Source organism: Gigantopelta aegis, chromosome 6, assembly GCF_016097555.1.
Source record: "Gigantopelta aegis isolate Gae_Host chromosome 6, Gae_host_genome, whole genome shotgun sequence".
Classification (NCBI taxonomy): domain Eukaryota; kingdom Metazoa; phylum Mollusca; class Gastropoda; order Neomphalida; family Peltospiridae; genus Gigantopelta; species Gigantopelta aegis.
This window is the reverse complement of record NC_054704.1, coordinates 19,683,658-19,701,054: the sequence shown is the minus strand read 5'-3', so window position 1 is coordinate 19,701,054 and position 17,397 is coordinate 19,683,658.

The window sequence follows — 17,397 nt, the reverse complement described above, 5'->3', positions numbered from 1 at the left end:
AGCATTTGTTAATTCTGTTTATTTATTTGGTGTTTATAAGAAATGTGACATCACCCTAACCTGCGTGGTGTTTACATGTGGTTTTCACGAAACTCCAATGTTAAATCTCACTTGCGTGGTGTTTACACAAAGCTCCACCCAGTAACTCTTACTGCTTGTCCAGATACTGTTTATTCTTTACTAAATCACGCATCGTGTTCCCCTGACATTCGCTATTTGACAGCTAGGTCGCCGTCTAGTGTAGTAGCCAGAACACTTCGCTAGCCCCAGCAACAAATTGGGAGTCGTTGACCTCAGCAGTTTTCTCACATATTTAGTGCATTCTTTCGACGACTCATTGTTTTATAGCGATATACAAATGTTTTTTAAAGGTTGTACCATATCAAATAGAATTCTTTAGGAAATAATGTTAACATCAGGCGCGTGTGCGGGGGAGGCTTTTGGGGTTCGAAATCCCTCCCTGTCTAAGCAAATTTTCTTCTTTTTTCTATATATTTTCCGTGGGAACTGTTGACACCCATATAAATTTCACTCGTCACAGTCACTCCCCTCTTTGAAAATTCCTACAAAATTCCTGATCGTATGTAATTAAAAATACTAAATGTAATATTCCAATCAAAATATGACTCATAAATATAATTGCATACATTTATTGCCAAGCTAAGGCTTTTTTGACAATACACACAGTCACATTTATCACCAATGGCAAGACTGGTATTATTAACTGTGCTATTTAAACTTTGCGCACATCGAACTTTGACCCAGTCAAATTGATTACCTAAAGTCATTACCGTTTGCCGAGAGGACTATTTGAGAAATCATCTCTGGGGTTTTTGTGTGTGTGTGTTTTTTGTTTGTTTGTTTGTTTGTTTGTTTGTTTTCATTTAAAAACCAATAATTGTTCAAGAATTTACTTTTAGTTCATGAAAATAAAGCCAGGATTTCGGGTTGGTACCTCAGTTTAAAATGCCATTTTTCTCCACCTGTACAGTTATATTCAAGACCTTCAACGTACATTACAGCGGATGGGTTAATGCGCGGACTAAATGGTGTCGTTTGGTATATATTAGTTTATTTCATTAAGTTAAGAAGAAAATCATTAGCGCATCAAGCACACCATGTACAAAAGCCAAGGTACCATTCCGTATAGTATATACTGCATTATTAAATGCAGTATATACTGTACTATAAGGAATGGCACCTTGACTTGCGAAGATGCAAACCTGTACCCAGTAACATTACTTTTACGTGTGTTAAAATCGTTTCATGTACAGTCACAGTATTTGTAAATCCAATATTTTGAAATAGTTTTAGGAATGTGATGTAGGTTACACACGCAACCGTTGAATAACTCGAAGTGCTTAAAACAAAAACCGCGACTTTTAATGACAAGGTTTTAAGATATGCTAAAATTCAATCCTCTGGTATTGTTGATGCACTTATTATTTTGTTGAATAACACCGAAATGAGTAAATATTCAGTACAAATGTATACTGGTATGAAGCCTTTTTTCAGCGTGTTAAACTAAGGCTTTGATATGATGGAGGCCTTTTTTCCGCATGTTAGACTAAGGCTTTGATATGATGGAGGCCTTTTTTCCGCGTGTTAGACTAAGGCTTTGATATCATGGAGGAGGCCTTTTTTCCGCGTATTAGACTAAGGCTTTGATATCATGGAGGCCTTTTTTCCCTTTTTTTTTTTTTTTTTTTTTTAAAGTGCCTCCTCCTCTAGTTGGAGGCGGGACGTAGCCCAGTGGTAAACCGCTCGCCTGCTACGAGGTCGGTCTCGGATCGATTCCCGTCGGTTGGCCCACTGGGCTATTTCTCGCTCTAGCCAGTGCACCACGACTGGTATATCAAAGGCCATGGTATGTGCTATCCTATCTGTGGGATGGTGCACATAAAAGAGTCGCGGGTTTCCTCTCTAAGCGGGTTTCCTCTCTAAGTTTATATGATAAAAATTACCAAATATTTGACATCCAATAGCCGATGATTAATAATCAATGTGCTCTAGTGGTGTCGTTAAACAAAACAAACTTTAACTATTTGTCCAAATATATAGGTGTACAAGACGAAAATATAAGAAATAAAGAAAGAAAGAAAAATGAAAAAACACAAAGATAGCAAAATTATTAAACCACGTAAACCACGTAAAAGAACAGGTAAATAAAACAAACACTGAAATTCAAAGCATGGCTGGGGTTTACTTGATTGAGATTAACCTGCCGTTGCGATTGGTGATTTCCAAGTTCTTAGCCTAAAATATATGTGCGAGATTAACCAATCAAAACACGCATGTCATTAGACTTTATTTCCTGTGCCAGAAACTTGAAAGGGAAAGGTAAACAATGCATGCTGTAACTGTGACGATGTAGAGATAGCATGTTACTGCAGTTTGCAGACCTAGCTCAAGTGGATTATTATTATATACTGATTGCGTTGTTGATATTATTCGATGACAAACGTCACAATCAAATTTATAAAACGAAATTTCAGCCGAGAAAAAAAGAAAGAAAGAAAAAAAAAAACCACGATCGAGCGATGACTAGCCCGAACTTGAAAACCACTAGCCACGGGCGTCGGGCTAGCGGATTTGTCGAACTCTGCACGAGGGCTTTCATTATATCAGATTGTTTATATTAAAAATATGCCATATACCTGACACCTGAAATTTATAAACGTGCCTCATATATATATATAAAGATATATAAATTTATTTATTTGGGTTCGGGTTGGACGAGTTATTCTTATGAGGCGGCACATATTTAAGTGCTTGCTGATGTGTATACTATTGGCATATTTTACATTTGTGTTATTTTATGCTACAAATAGCGATTATTAAGCGCAAATCATGGCATCTTAAATAGTTTTGAGGTAAATTTCTTCTACCTCCTCAACTAAAATTCCACCTCATGTTTTATTTAACGACGCACCCAACACATTTTATTTACGATTATATGGCGTCATACATATGGTTAAGGACCACACAGACAGTAAGAGAGGAAACCCGCTGTCGCCACTTCATGGACTTCTCTTTTCGATTAACAGCAAGGGATCTTTTATATGCACCATCCCATAGACGGGATAGCACATACCACGACCTTTGTTACACCAGTTATGGAGCACTGGCTGGAACGAAAAATAGCCCAATGGGTCCACTGACGGGGATCGATCCTAGACCGAGCGCGCATCAACTGAACGCTTTACCACTGGGCTACATCCTGCCCTAGAGCACTATTGATTTATTAATCATCGGCTATTGGATGTCATACATTTAGTAATTTTGACATATAGTCTTAAAGAGGAAACCCGCTACATTTTTCAATGAGTTTAATTTAAGGAAATATTAATTACATACTTTTGCTAACAAGTAGTGTTAATCTCAAGAATAAGAGTGTTTCAAGGATACACTGGTGTTACACATTGTCATTACTGTCATTGGTGTTACTCAAGAATATTTTAACTGTCATTTCTCTAGAAACTTTATTTTTGAAATTTAAATTGTTTATTAAGGAAAGCATAGCTTCTACCTTTATGACTTTGATGAAACTTATTTTGAAGGACTCCATATTTTTAAATAATTAAAACTGCCACAATGTAGAATTTTAGGTCACATATAGAATATCTGTTTGGAAATGCAAAATTACACCACTGGATACTTTTTAATGCTAAAGTTATTCTAAATATATTATTAAAGACACCCAAATAACACATCCATGTGCTATTGATCACTATAAACCAATTGGATCACACTGCTGAAATATCCCACTTGTCCGGCAACATCAAAGACATAATGAGCTTGTTCACAGAGTAACGTGTCTGCACGTGCAGGCCGATTACAGTTTTGCGTGGCCAGATATCATTTTATGTTTCTTTGTTCATCTAGTTTCCAAAAGTTAATAATAAAACTTTATATGTTTTAATTGTTTTATCTTGAATTTGTATTTTGAAAAGTGATGCTTTCTGTAGAATGACCCATAAACATATTTGTTTGGGTTGGGGGGGGGGGGGGGGGGGGGGGGGGGCGGAGTTATTGCATGAGGTGGAACATATTTAAGAGCTTGCTGATGTGTTTACATTTGTGTTATTTTATGCTACAAATAGCGATTATTATGCGCAAATCATGGCATCTTAAATAGTTTCGAGGTAAATTTCTTCTGCCACCCCAACTAAAATTCCACCCCATGCGCCTATGCACAACAATGTTGTTACATGTAATAATTACCCAGCTGAGCAAGATATTACATTTTGGTTCCTTATCAGGTTCGTGTGCCGGAATTGTAGTAGATTGTGGCGATCAAACTTTATAAAGGTGTCGAATCATGCTCCCCCAATAAAGGTATATTGAGAAATAGAAAATGTTCTTGAGCAGTGAGGGTTTTTGACCCCCGAAACCCTAACCCTGTACACGCATCTGCTTGTTATGTTAGGCATGACGTTTTGAAATTTAAATGGTGATCGAGGTTGAAACAATAGGTCACCTGGTCGCTAACTGCAAGAACATTTTATTAGCTGACACCCGAAGAGAGCTATTATAGTGGAGCAGAGTAGCAAGTGCATTGTGCATTTTATGGTACGAGTATGAAATTTGGCACAATGATTCTGTATGCCATAACGACCATTTTAAGACCGAGTCCCATTTTGGAGGTCACGTGTGATGACCTTGGCGGCCATTTTGAATTTTATCATATGTGAAGCTATTTTTCTCTGTTGTAGGTGCTATATAGCCTTCTGTGAAACGATTTAATACAGTTTAAGTTAGTAAACCGATTTTAGTATAATGCTTAAGTAATGTAGAGATGAACTGTCGATATTAACCAAATTCAAAATGGCCAGATTTTGTCCTACACAGAACCTTTTGTTCCTTATTATAATAACTATTTCCGGCTAGCAGATGGATCAGTTTAATTTTAGATTGTAAACCTATATTAATGTGATTTTAATAATACAGAACTATTAAATACCATTATTAATAATAAAAAGATAGTCAAAAAATAATTCTAAATGGCTGGTAACATCCAGGTTTAACCAATCATGAAAATAATGTCCATAGTCTTCTGACTGATAAATTACTTCAGTTGTAGTTATTAAACTAACATATGCTTTTAGAATAGTTGATGGTGTGCATATAATAACAATAATTAATGCTTAATAAATGAAGACATGAACTGTCCGTTAACATCTTCCAAGAGGGCCGACAAAATACAACAACTGTCATAAAAATAACTGTTTAAAGTATTGTAGTAACCATTTTCTTCCATCAGATGGTTAGTTCAGTTTAAGGTTTGGAACTTATGTATATATGATGTGAATAATATAGACTGTACAAAGTATTAATAACTTCAAAGACAGTAAAAACCAAATGTCAAATGGCTGCCAATATTACGCACATTTAACCATGCATAACAGTAATTTTATACATAGAACATTATGTTAAGAATTGTCGTAACCAATGTCTACCAGCAGATGGATTAGTTCAGTCTAAGGTTGAAAACCTGTGTTAGTATGATACGAATAATATATAATGTAAATATCATCATTAATAACTTCAAAGACAGTAAATATAATTCAAACTGACTGTCAATATCTAACTTGTCCAAAAGTGTCATATTCTGGATAACGGTTGTGTTATGAACTAATTTACTTTGAAGGGATGCCGTGGGTTCTGTAAATGTTCAAAAGTGGTGTTAAAAGACACTGCACACTGTGTCAGTTCAGGAAATTGCTAGGTGTAGACACATGCTTAAGTAACTTTTCAAACAGATTGCATAGCGTTCACCATACATTCTGTAATCTTTATCCATATAATTTTATGTGCTGAATTACAATATGTTTGTAGTTGGTAGTTTTAATTTATACGTATATGTACATAATCAACTATTCTTGTATGATACTCTTGCATCATATTAATGTCAGTTTAATAAATGTAACTCAAGTAATTTGTCAGTCAGATAGGAATTACTTTTATACTTCTTTAAATCTGGCAGTTGGTAGCCATTTTGAATTGTTTTTATTATCTTTTAAGTTATTAATGATGATATTTACATTGAATATAACTTATATCAAATTAACATTTGTTTCCAACCTTAAACTGAACTAATCCATTTGCTAGCAAAACAAAAAGATTACAATACGTAGTATGTATGACAAAATATGAAATTACAGTATTATTATTGTCATTCTTATTATATAGATGTAATGGCAACAGTGAAAATGTTCCACTGAATACATTCTTTTACTCTTTTAAAAAACCCCAAGTTTCTTGAAATAATGAAATGATTTTGTTTTTACAGATTGTGAAATTATCTCATGATGTTGGCCTTCCTTACCGGTTGAATGCAGGCGAAAAGAAAATAGCAATAATAAAATATAGCCAATCTCAGATCTTGTCATCTAAGGGGAGTTATATCTCTCTCTAGCTACCCATCACTCTCCTGAGATTAGTTCAAGGAGAATAATATATAGCTCCCTTTGGCATGTGAATATTAATAATATTTTAAATTGCCCCCCCCCCCCCATAATCTAAGTTAGGGGAGCAATTAATAACTCCTCTCAGTTATTTTTATGTCACGGTCTACAACCTACTAATTTCTCGTCACAACCAGTGCACCACGACTGGTATATCAAAGGCCGTGGTATGTGTTATCCTGTCTGTGGGATGGAGCATATAAAAGATCCCTTGCTACTAATGGAAACATGTAGCGGGTTTCCTCTCTTTGACTGTGTCAAAATGACCATATGTTTGATATCCAATAGCCGATGATTAATACATGTATATATATATATAAAGCACAATTTTAAAGAAATCATTTCCTTTTACATGATCCATGTAAAAGGAAAACGTATATATTCTGACACAAAGGCACACATACATTTTCCCTCTGAACCAAGTAAATACTAAACACTAAACACACACACAGAGAGAGAGAGAGAGAGAGAGAGAGAGAGAGAGAGAGAGAGAGAGAGAGAGAGAGAGAGAGAGAGAGAGAGAGAGAGAAGAAGAAGAAGAAGAAGAAGAAAACAGCCTATATGTTTGTACTGCAGGCCTGCTACAGATGCATTTGCAAAAAAATTATAATAATAAAGTTTAAGCAAGAACTTATATTATAATTATTATATATATGTAATACTTTTATTTTTAAATTTTAAATTTTATGGCAAAATAAATACAAGTATAGAGAATGTCCAAGTTACTATAAACTTAGATTAAATGAAAAATGAAGACCACACAAATTTGATGATAAAACGAGTATACTCTTTATTCAAGAACTGGATGCATCCGTTTCTTTTTTTCATGGATGTCGATGGAATTGTGTATTTTATTTATAGTACAATGTGGAAATTTTTATATTTGCACATGTTTGAACCATTTTGGTTGCTATTAACGTCGGTTAGTGTCGACAAGCAACGACATTAAACTCAACACAGTCACATTCTGTGTGGGAAGCCATGGCGTTCCATCAGCCGTCATGTTTGTCACGTTTTAGTGCATCTACCCAGAAGCGGCGTCGGGTCTCATCTTTCCGAAATTTAAAAAACTATTTTTTTTTAAACATCATATTATGATCTATGCAGCCAACTGCAAAACATTTTGTAGGCATCTTGGCCGTTAACGGCTGTTAATGATCGACGAAAGATGCATCATTTCACTATCAAACCATTAACATAGGTAACTAAGGAATAGCTTCACAAACAATGGCGGCCAGTGGTCGAAGTACCCGTATGTTCGGTTCCGAGAATACAAATCATTGTTCATATTTTTAGCATAAAATGCACAAAACCTTCCATATTTGACGCTTCTCTGCTTCACTATTATAGCCCGGGTATTCTGACTAGATGGACATTTGGACAGATATTTAGCCCTGTCTGTCCAAATGTCCGTCAAGCGCTCTACAGTCAGAGTACTCGGGCTACACTATCATAACTTTAACAACAGAGTAGTCTATCATCTATCATTCTATGATTCGACGTTGCTGTCAAAGTCGCTAGTTGATATAATATGTAGGTTAATGTGTTAACAAGTAGCTGCCTTTCAAATATATATATATATATATATATATATATATATATATATATATATATATATATATATATATATATATATAATTCCATTGCATTTCTCCATAATTCCATTGTATCGAACGTATCAGAATTTTCACTGACATTATGACATCAAATGCAGAAAATAATCCTTGATGTTTATATTTATGGCACCGATGGACTTGAGAAAATTAACCCCCAAAATATTATGAAAAAATGCTCCACTTCGTATCGAATATTCTTTGCGTATCAAACCGGGAACAACTAAATGTTGGGATGTTCTCAACATAGTGCTCCTAGACTATACAAAGAGGTGGGGGAAATTTACACACGTTTATGGGGAAAGACACCCCCCCCCCCCCCCCGCCGTGGACTATGCACATTTAACTCGGTTATGTCAGATTTTGTCCGCCACAGTTGAAGATACATACATACATGATGATGGAATATTCGATCTAACCCCAACCTTGTTTGCCCTTCATTCTTGTTTGATGCAATCTAATTAAAATTAGCTCCACTATTACATGTGGATCTAAAGACAGCCAGTTGGAGCTCATGTCCACCAATCAAAACCTTACTTGCAGAATCCTGCCAGTGATTTAAAACTAACAACACTGCGTAGTCCCCAATGTCCAGGTAACATTTCGTCTGTAAATAATAATTTAAATATTGACCAATCACACTTCGCCTTTTATAACGTTATTTGGGAGCATACAAATTCTAAAAATATCGGGCGAGTCTATTTTAGTGGCCGCAGTACAGCGAACCATACCAATACGTACGGGATGGGTTATCAGTCTTCAATTTTACATTAAAAATTATTTATTTATTTATAAAATTTAAAAAAACTAAATCAGTCTTCAGTTTTACATTACAAATTATTTATTTTATAAAATAAAACATGTTTTAAGGCATTCGTAATTCACACGAAACATGTCGTATACCCTCAGGATAATTCGGAATGTTTTCAAATTATTTTTAAATCACTGGCAGGATTCTGCAAGTAAGGTTTTGATTGGTGGACATGAGCTCCAACTGGCTGTCTTTAGATCCACATGTAATAGTGGAGCTAATTTTAATTAGATTGTGTTTGATGCCACCACAATTATTTTACGACTTTGTTGGTTTAGGGAGCGGGACGTAACCCAGTGGCAAAGCGCTCGCTTGATGCGCGGTCGGTTTGAGATCGATCCCCGTCAGTGGGCCCATTGGGCTGTATCTCGTTCAAGCCAGTGCACCACGACTGGTATATCATAGGCCGTGGTATGTGCTATCCTGTTTGTGGGATGGTGCATATAAAATATCTTTTGCTACTAATGGTAATATAAAATGTTTTACATCCAATAGCCGATGATTAATACATCAATGTACTCTAGTGGTGTTGTTAAACAAAACAAACTTTTTTTGTTGGTTTTTTTTCTAGAAGCGTGTAGATGGGGGTTAAATTCAACCAGCTGATCATATTTTTATATTTTCTCACTTAGACCATCTCCATATTTCAGAAAGGGTACCTAACAGTATTGATTCTAACATCACACACTAATAATAATATTTATTCCTTACTATCAAGCAACTACACATTATGCATGTTTACATAGTGTACAATTAATATTGTGAGCAGAATGGTTAAAATATATGGTTAACAAGAGTATCAGGCCGACTAATTTTGCTTGAACGTCGGCCGTGATCGTTTTTGATTGAATGCGACGATTTGCTTCAGCACTGGGAATGAGCGGCAGCTTTCTCTTTCATTTTCATTTCATCTTATTTCGTGCATATATCCCATTAAAGTTCAAGCACGCTGTCCTGTGCACACACACCAGCTATCTGGTCTGTCTGTCCAGGACAGTGAGTTAGTGGTTAGTGGTTAATGAGAGAAAAGAGGGTGTAGTGCTCTTACACCTACCCATTTAGTCGTTAAAACTCGCTCTGGGTGGGATCCGGTACTGGGTTGCGAACCCTGCACCTACCAGCCTTATGTTCGATGACTTAACCACGACACCACTGAGGCCGGTTGTCCATTTCACGACCATGGGTGGAGCAAATCTTATTGTCCCCTGTGGAAAAAACTATAATAGTTATATCAGTGTTCAGTGTTAAACACTTTCTCAACCTTCTCAAAGACAATATAGTTGGAAGAGGGAGGGTATTATAATTTGCTTAAAAGGTAGCAAAATTATGTGTGTACTTCATGCTAATTAAGTGCGTCGTTAAATAAACCATTTTCTTCCTTCATGTTATTTAATTCATAGACAACAGTTACTGATCTTACAGAGAACAGGCAACTTCTCGACCTGTAGCATTATTAAATATGTGTAGTTACGTCCCCTTATTGCTACTTCATAAACATTTCAACTTATTTTCGTGCTTATATCCAATTAAGGTTCAAGCATGCTGTCCTGGGCACATACATCAGCTATCTGGGCTGTCTGTCCAGGACAGTGGGTTATTTGTTAGTGGTTAGTGAGAGAAAAGAGGGTGTAGTGGTCTTCCTATTGAGTCGTTAAAATTCACTCTGATTGGGAGCCGGTCCAAGGCTGCGAACCCAGTACCTACCGTCCGATGGGTTAACCACGACACCACCAAGGCCGGTTCAGAAACATTTAGTACCATATACATGTAACGTATGTCAGGTTTTTTTTAAATAAACAAATAAAACACATAAATAAACACAAAAATAAATAAATAAATAAATAAATAAATAGACAACGTATCGTTGTTAATGAATAAAAGATTCCACATCACCAAGTACTAGTATACAATTATAATTCAAATGTATACGGAATCAAATTATGGAATATTGCTACTACATTAGAAATTCTTTTTTTTACACAAATTCAAATATTTGTGGGGTTTTACGGGGTAGATTTTTTCCCACACACACTTCACCAGGATATATACCACCATAGTCGACAATTATCAGTGGCGTAGGAAGGAGCCAAAACGTGTGGGGGGAACACACTTTATATTTACACACTTTTACACTACTATAAAGCAAATATATAGTAAAATATCTAAAAAGTGAGGGGCACATGCCCCCCTTGCCCCCCTTGCCCCCCCCCCTTCCTGCGCCAGTGATTATTGCACAATAATAATATATTATGTGGTTGAAGCTGATGTATTACACATTTAAGACGTGGTCATATATAGGGTGTATACTACCAAATCAAATCCCGTAGACGACAATAGTAACATATTATGTGGCTAAAACTCCTACCTGCAGCGTATCAATCGACATAAACACAACGGGTATAAATACTATCATCCTTCACCCTTAAAGTGAATCAGAAGAAAAAAATAGGTGTCAGGCTGCTGATTTCAGAGATGATGGGTAGCGTCTATGACTATCCTGGTTCCGCACAAAATTTGAGTCCTTTTTTTACAGGTACCTCATACATGTTTCAAGCACAAGGCTACTTAGCACAGTGGTACTAGATAAAGTACAATTGCATACATACGTTTTATGTACTGTCACAGAATATGTAAATACTTCAATCCAATATTTTGAAATAGTTTTAAGGATGTGGCGTAGGGTTCACACACAACTTCTGAAATAACTCGAAGTGCTTAAAAACAAAAACCGATACATTTAATGACAAGGTTTTAAGATATGCAAAAATTCAATTATCTGGTCTCGTTGATGTACTTATTATTTTGTTGAATAACAACGAAATGAGTAAATATTTAGCACAAATGTATACTGATATGAAGCCTTTTACCGCGTGTTAGACTAACCAGTGTGACGTGTTGAAGGGTTTGATATTATGGAGGCCTTTTTTTCCTTCTTCTTCTGCTTTTTATTGTTATTATTATTATTTTTATTTTTTTAAAGTGCCTCCTCCTCTAGTTGATTCAAGCTAAACACGGCCATTGTAAACACGGCCATGGTAAACAGTTATAACGGGGTATTTATTTTCGGCTACAACATAAAATATCAAGTATACTTTTGATGTGCGGTCGGTCTGGGATCGATCCCTGTCGGTGGATCCATTGGGCTAAATCTCGTTCCAGTCAGTGCACCACGACTGGTATATCAAAGGCGGTGGTATGTGCTACCCTGTCTACGGGATGGTGTATATAAAATATCCCTTGCTACTAATGGAATAATGTAGAGGATTTCCTCTCTAAGAATTAGAATTACCAAATGTTTGACATCCAATAGCCTATGATTAATAAATCAATGTGCTCTACTGATGTCGTTAAACAAAACAAACTTTTAACTTTTGTCGGTCCGAAATATGACAGACATTACGATTTGGAACACTTCCAACATGAGACATATCTGAAACAGAACTTAAGTTTACTTGAGAGTAATTTTAATGCCTGTTGCTAACAAAATACTTGTTATTTTTATTTTCTAAATCTGTTAAAGCGATTTCTTTAACTCAAATGAACAGAACAGTGTTGTTTTGTTATGCGAATACGCTGAGCTATTTAAAGCAGACTATAGCGTTACAAACTTTCAGGATAAGACGATGATCTGTATATGATTGTAATTTGCTGGTGTTTGGGCTTGTTTTCAGACATGTGAAGAAAACAAATATAGAATAGATAATAAAGTAAAATTTACAAAATATTTGGAAGACGCAATAATTGCAATACTAGGTAGAAAGAAAGAAGAAAGAAACACTGAATGGATGGATGGATGGGTGAATGAATGGATGGATGGATGGATGGATGGATGGATTGATCGATGAATGATTGATTAAAGGGCAACTTAAACACAAATATATATCGTCTATTAAGTATAATTATGTTCACACACAATGTAAAGATATGAAACATACAAATAGCACAGTGTACTTAAACGTCCGGTGGATGTGAACACAAAATACAGTATACAGACCAGCCCCACCCGCCATATGCGTACGAGACAGGGGCCGGGGGAGGGGAGGGGGGGGTAATTGCCACCCAGTGCTGGACCAAGACCTCAAATACGGGCAAAAATTTATACAGACATTCGGGTAAAATGTGCTAACCCGAGACCTTTTTACCACGTATTTCCTCAATCTTAGTTGTAATCCATGTAAAAATGCATAATGATTCGTTTGCAACCCTATATAGATGTTTGGTAGAAATGCTAATGGTATTAAAATATTTTTTCCAGATTCGGGCATTTTCGTTTAATTCGGACAAAAACCAGCCTGCCCCCCCCCCCCCCCCCCCCCAATAAAAATAGGAGCTCGTACGCCTATGCCACCCGCTTTGCTCCATACAATCATCGGCTATTGGATGTCAAACATTTGGTAATTGTGACTTGTGAAAATAAATATGTATTCTGCTACATCAAATTGTATTAGCTGTGCTGTTGACACGTGGCTCGGTCGTAGATTTACGTTTACGTGCAAAATTAGGTTTACTATGTTTTGGGAAATTGGTCCCTGATTAACTGGCTGAAAGACAATCGTAGGCTATCTACCATTTTCAAAGTAAATGAATAAACGAAAGAAAGAAATGTTTTATTTAACGACGCACTCAACACATTTTATTTACGGTTATATGGCGTCAGACATATGGTTAAGGACCACACAGATTATGAGAGGAAACCCACTGTCGCCACTACATGGGCTACTCTTCCGATTAGCAGCAAGGGATCTTTTATTTGCGCTTCCCACAGGCAGGATAGCACAAACCATGGCACTGGTCGGTGCAAGTGGTTTACACCTACCCATTGAGCCTTGCGGAGCACTCACTCAGGGTTTGGAGTCGGTATCTGGATTAAAAATCCCATGCCTCGACTGGGATCCGAACCAAGTATCTACCACCCTTTTGACCGATGGCCTACCACGACGCCACCGAGGCCGGTCCATACAGCTTAAGAGACATCCAGGATGGATCAATGTAAAGACCTTAGGGGCCTATGGCCAGGATCAGTGTAGAGGCCTATAAACAGGACCGATATAATTAAGGACTTTTAGGTATGAGCAATGTAGACAGAAACAATGTAGGAACCTGTGGACAGGAATAATGTAAGGTCCGAGGACAGGAATAATGTAGGGGTTCTTGGACAGGAATAATGTAAGGTCCGAGGACAGGAATAATGTAGGGGTTCTTGGACAGGAATATTATAAGGTCCGAGGACAGGAATAATGTAGGGGTTATTGGACAGGAATAATGCAGAAGCTTGTGGACAGAAATATTGTAGGGGCCCGTAGACAGGATTAAAGAAGAGGCCTGTTGACAGGAATGATGTAGGGGTCTTTGGACAGAAATATTGTAGGGGCACGTAGACAGGATTAAAGAAGAGGCCTGTTGACAGGAATATTGTAGGGCCTCTAGACAGGATTAATTATTCATGGCCTGTGGCCAGAAATAATGTAGGACCTGTGGACAGGAATAATGTAGGATCTGTGGACAGGAATAATATAGAGACCTGTGGGCAGGAATAATATAGAGACCTGTGGGCAGGAATAATATAGAGACCTGTGGGCAGGAATACTGTAGAGACCTGTGGACAGGAATAATGTAGGACCTGTGGACAGGAATAATATAGAGACCTGTGGGCAGGAATAATATAGAGACTAGTGGACAGGAATAATTTAGAGACCTGTGGGCAGGAATAATATAGAGACCTGTGGACAGGAATAATGTAGGGCTTTTGGTGAGACTATTTTAGAGATGTCCTGAACTTGGAAGGAATGAGTGGGTTTTTGTTCGTGTATTTCGAAGGTATCTGGATGATTACATTTATGTTGTTATAACGAAGTCGAAAAGCAAAACGCATACACACAAAACACATGTATGACCGACTTACTACAACTAGTCCATGTTGTTTGCGTGTTATTGGCGTGTGTGGGAGGGAGGACACGTGTACTTTGGTATGAGTTTGTGTATTTGTGTGTGTGCTGTTGTTGTTGATTTTCTGTATAAACAATAACAGCGTGCGCACACACATTCACACAGATATATATGTGTGTGCATTTATATATGTGTGTGTGTGTGTGCATTTATATATGTGTGTGTGTGTGTATACATGTGTGTTTGTGTGTGTGTGTGTGTGTGTATGTATGTGTGGGTGTAAACACACACACACACACACACACACACACACACACACACGTATATATACTGAGCGCAAGTAGAGACTTTACACTGCGTAAATTTGACCGCACAAATTAAATACAGGGTGCATGACTATAAAACTGCTATGTAAGGATGTCGATATCATTTGAGAAGCAATACAGATTGACACAAGTCGATGTGGGGATCAATTTATTTCGTATTACCGCCTGATGTCATGTGAACCCCCAAAACGATTTTCACATGATGAGATCGTGGCACGTTCTGAAGTCAATAACGCGTGTGACCGCCTCGCGCAGCCACCACAGCCGCACAACGTCTTCTCATCGACCGAAGAACTCCTCTGAAAATCCGTACCGGAAGTCGTCGCCATTGGTTGATCAGTGCCTGCCCAAGAGCTTGAAGGGTCTGCGGTGGGTTGACCTGCTGACTCATTCGTCTTCCCAATTCATCCCAAATGTGTTCGATGGGATTCAGGTCTGTTGAACGGGACGGCAAATCCATGACGTTGATACCGGCGTTTCGCAAGAAATTGCGCGTCAAGATCGCTGTATGGGGTGTAGCGTTGAAATGTCAATCCTGGACCGTGTTGTTGCATGAACGGCAGCAGTTCCGGTGTCAACACTTGATCACGGTATTGTGCGGCAGTGAGGTTGCTCTGGACGACAATCAATCGGGAACGACCATGGGAACAAAATGAACCCCAAACCATTACGCTGCCGCCACCAAATCGGTCGACCTCCTGAACACAACACTGCGCATAGCGTTCTCGCGGTGTACGCCACACCCGACGACACGTTAGATGGAATCAGAGACGCTGGAATAACGTTGTCTTTAGTGACGAGCCACGTTTCACACCTAGGTTTGCTGATGGCAGGGTACGTGGTCCATTCCAGACGTTGACGACGGTGAAATGGCGTGAAAATGGGTCCTTTGTATGGTCTCCTAGCTCGTAGACCAGCAGTCCGCAGTCGAATCCTGATGGTGGATTGTGACACCCGACCCCTGAACAATTGTCTGCTTGTGGACGCGGCCGTCTCGAACCGATTATGGAGATGACGTAATCTGATTTGTCCATCCTCTCGGCGTGATGTCACACGCGGATGTCCTGGCCTCGGACGATCCGCAACTACACCTGTCTGTTGCACACAGGTTCTGAGATTATTAATTGTCTGTCGGCTGCATCCTAGTGTGCGAGCAACTGCCGCAACGGATTGTCCTGCGTGCAGCCTACCCACAGCACGCTCACGTTCTGCATTTGTGAGGCGTGCATTCAGTCACTAATTTGTCACCAGAAATTTTAATGTGTTTTCCTGTTAAACAATACACGTGTGAATTGATTTGAAGGCATACGCGTTCACTGTGTTGAACACGTGACCCTGTGCACGTGTTTGTCAGGTTTTGCGCATTAGACGTACAGAAAGGCAATATGTGCGTTTTCACTCCGCCCCGTCCGTGCAGTATCATCGGGAAGACCTTTATCATCCATTATGTAACGCAAATTTCAACTGATTTCCTCCAAAATAATTTACGATAAAAAATATGATTGTAAAGTTTCAACTTGCGCTCATTGCTTCAAAATGAAGCGATCATGTAACGTACGACTTAGACATCTACATCACAAAAAGACACTTTCAGAAAACAGATAGTTGTAATAGTCATACTCTACTAAATACTTCTCCTTTAGAATAGTTGGGTGGGTTAGGAATAAAACTAATGTATTATGCTCGCCAGGGGCTCGCATAATACAATTCTTATTCATCATATATGATCTTGACGATACGGAAATACACTCTGGTAATAACCTCTATATAAATTGTTAAACACCATATACATGTATATTTAATATTTCTAGCTTAAAATGTCATGATGACATTGTCATTGACATGATGTACATATCTAAAAATCATTACTACGATTACTTCTACTTCTTCTACTGCTGCTGCTGCTCCTGCTACAACTGCTACTACTACTACTACTATTTTAATATTTTACGCCCATTAACTGCGTGCTTTGTCTTACTTTTTGAAATCAGTGTTATGTATTTAGTTCATAGTTTATGAGCCTGCCTTTGTTTTGTGTTTTTCTCGTTCTAAAGAAGCCTCGTCATTGGCATAATAAGCGCCGAGATATCTGATAACCTATCGGTAGAACTGCACATTGAACAAAAATACGCCAAATATATTCACAGCACTGATGATCAACTGGAAAACTTGTTGACACTGTTATATCATCTTGTCATTCGACGTTAACCCCTCTTGATAAACGAACAAAGAAAACAGGCAGTGTGCTAGCTGTCTGTCGTAAACACCATATAACTACAGCACCTTTTTTTCTC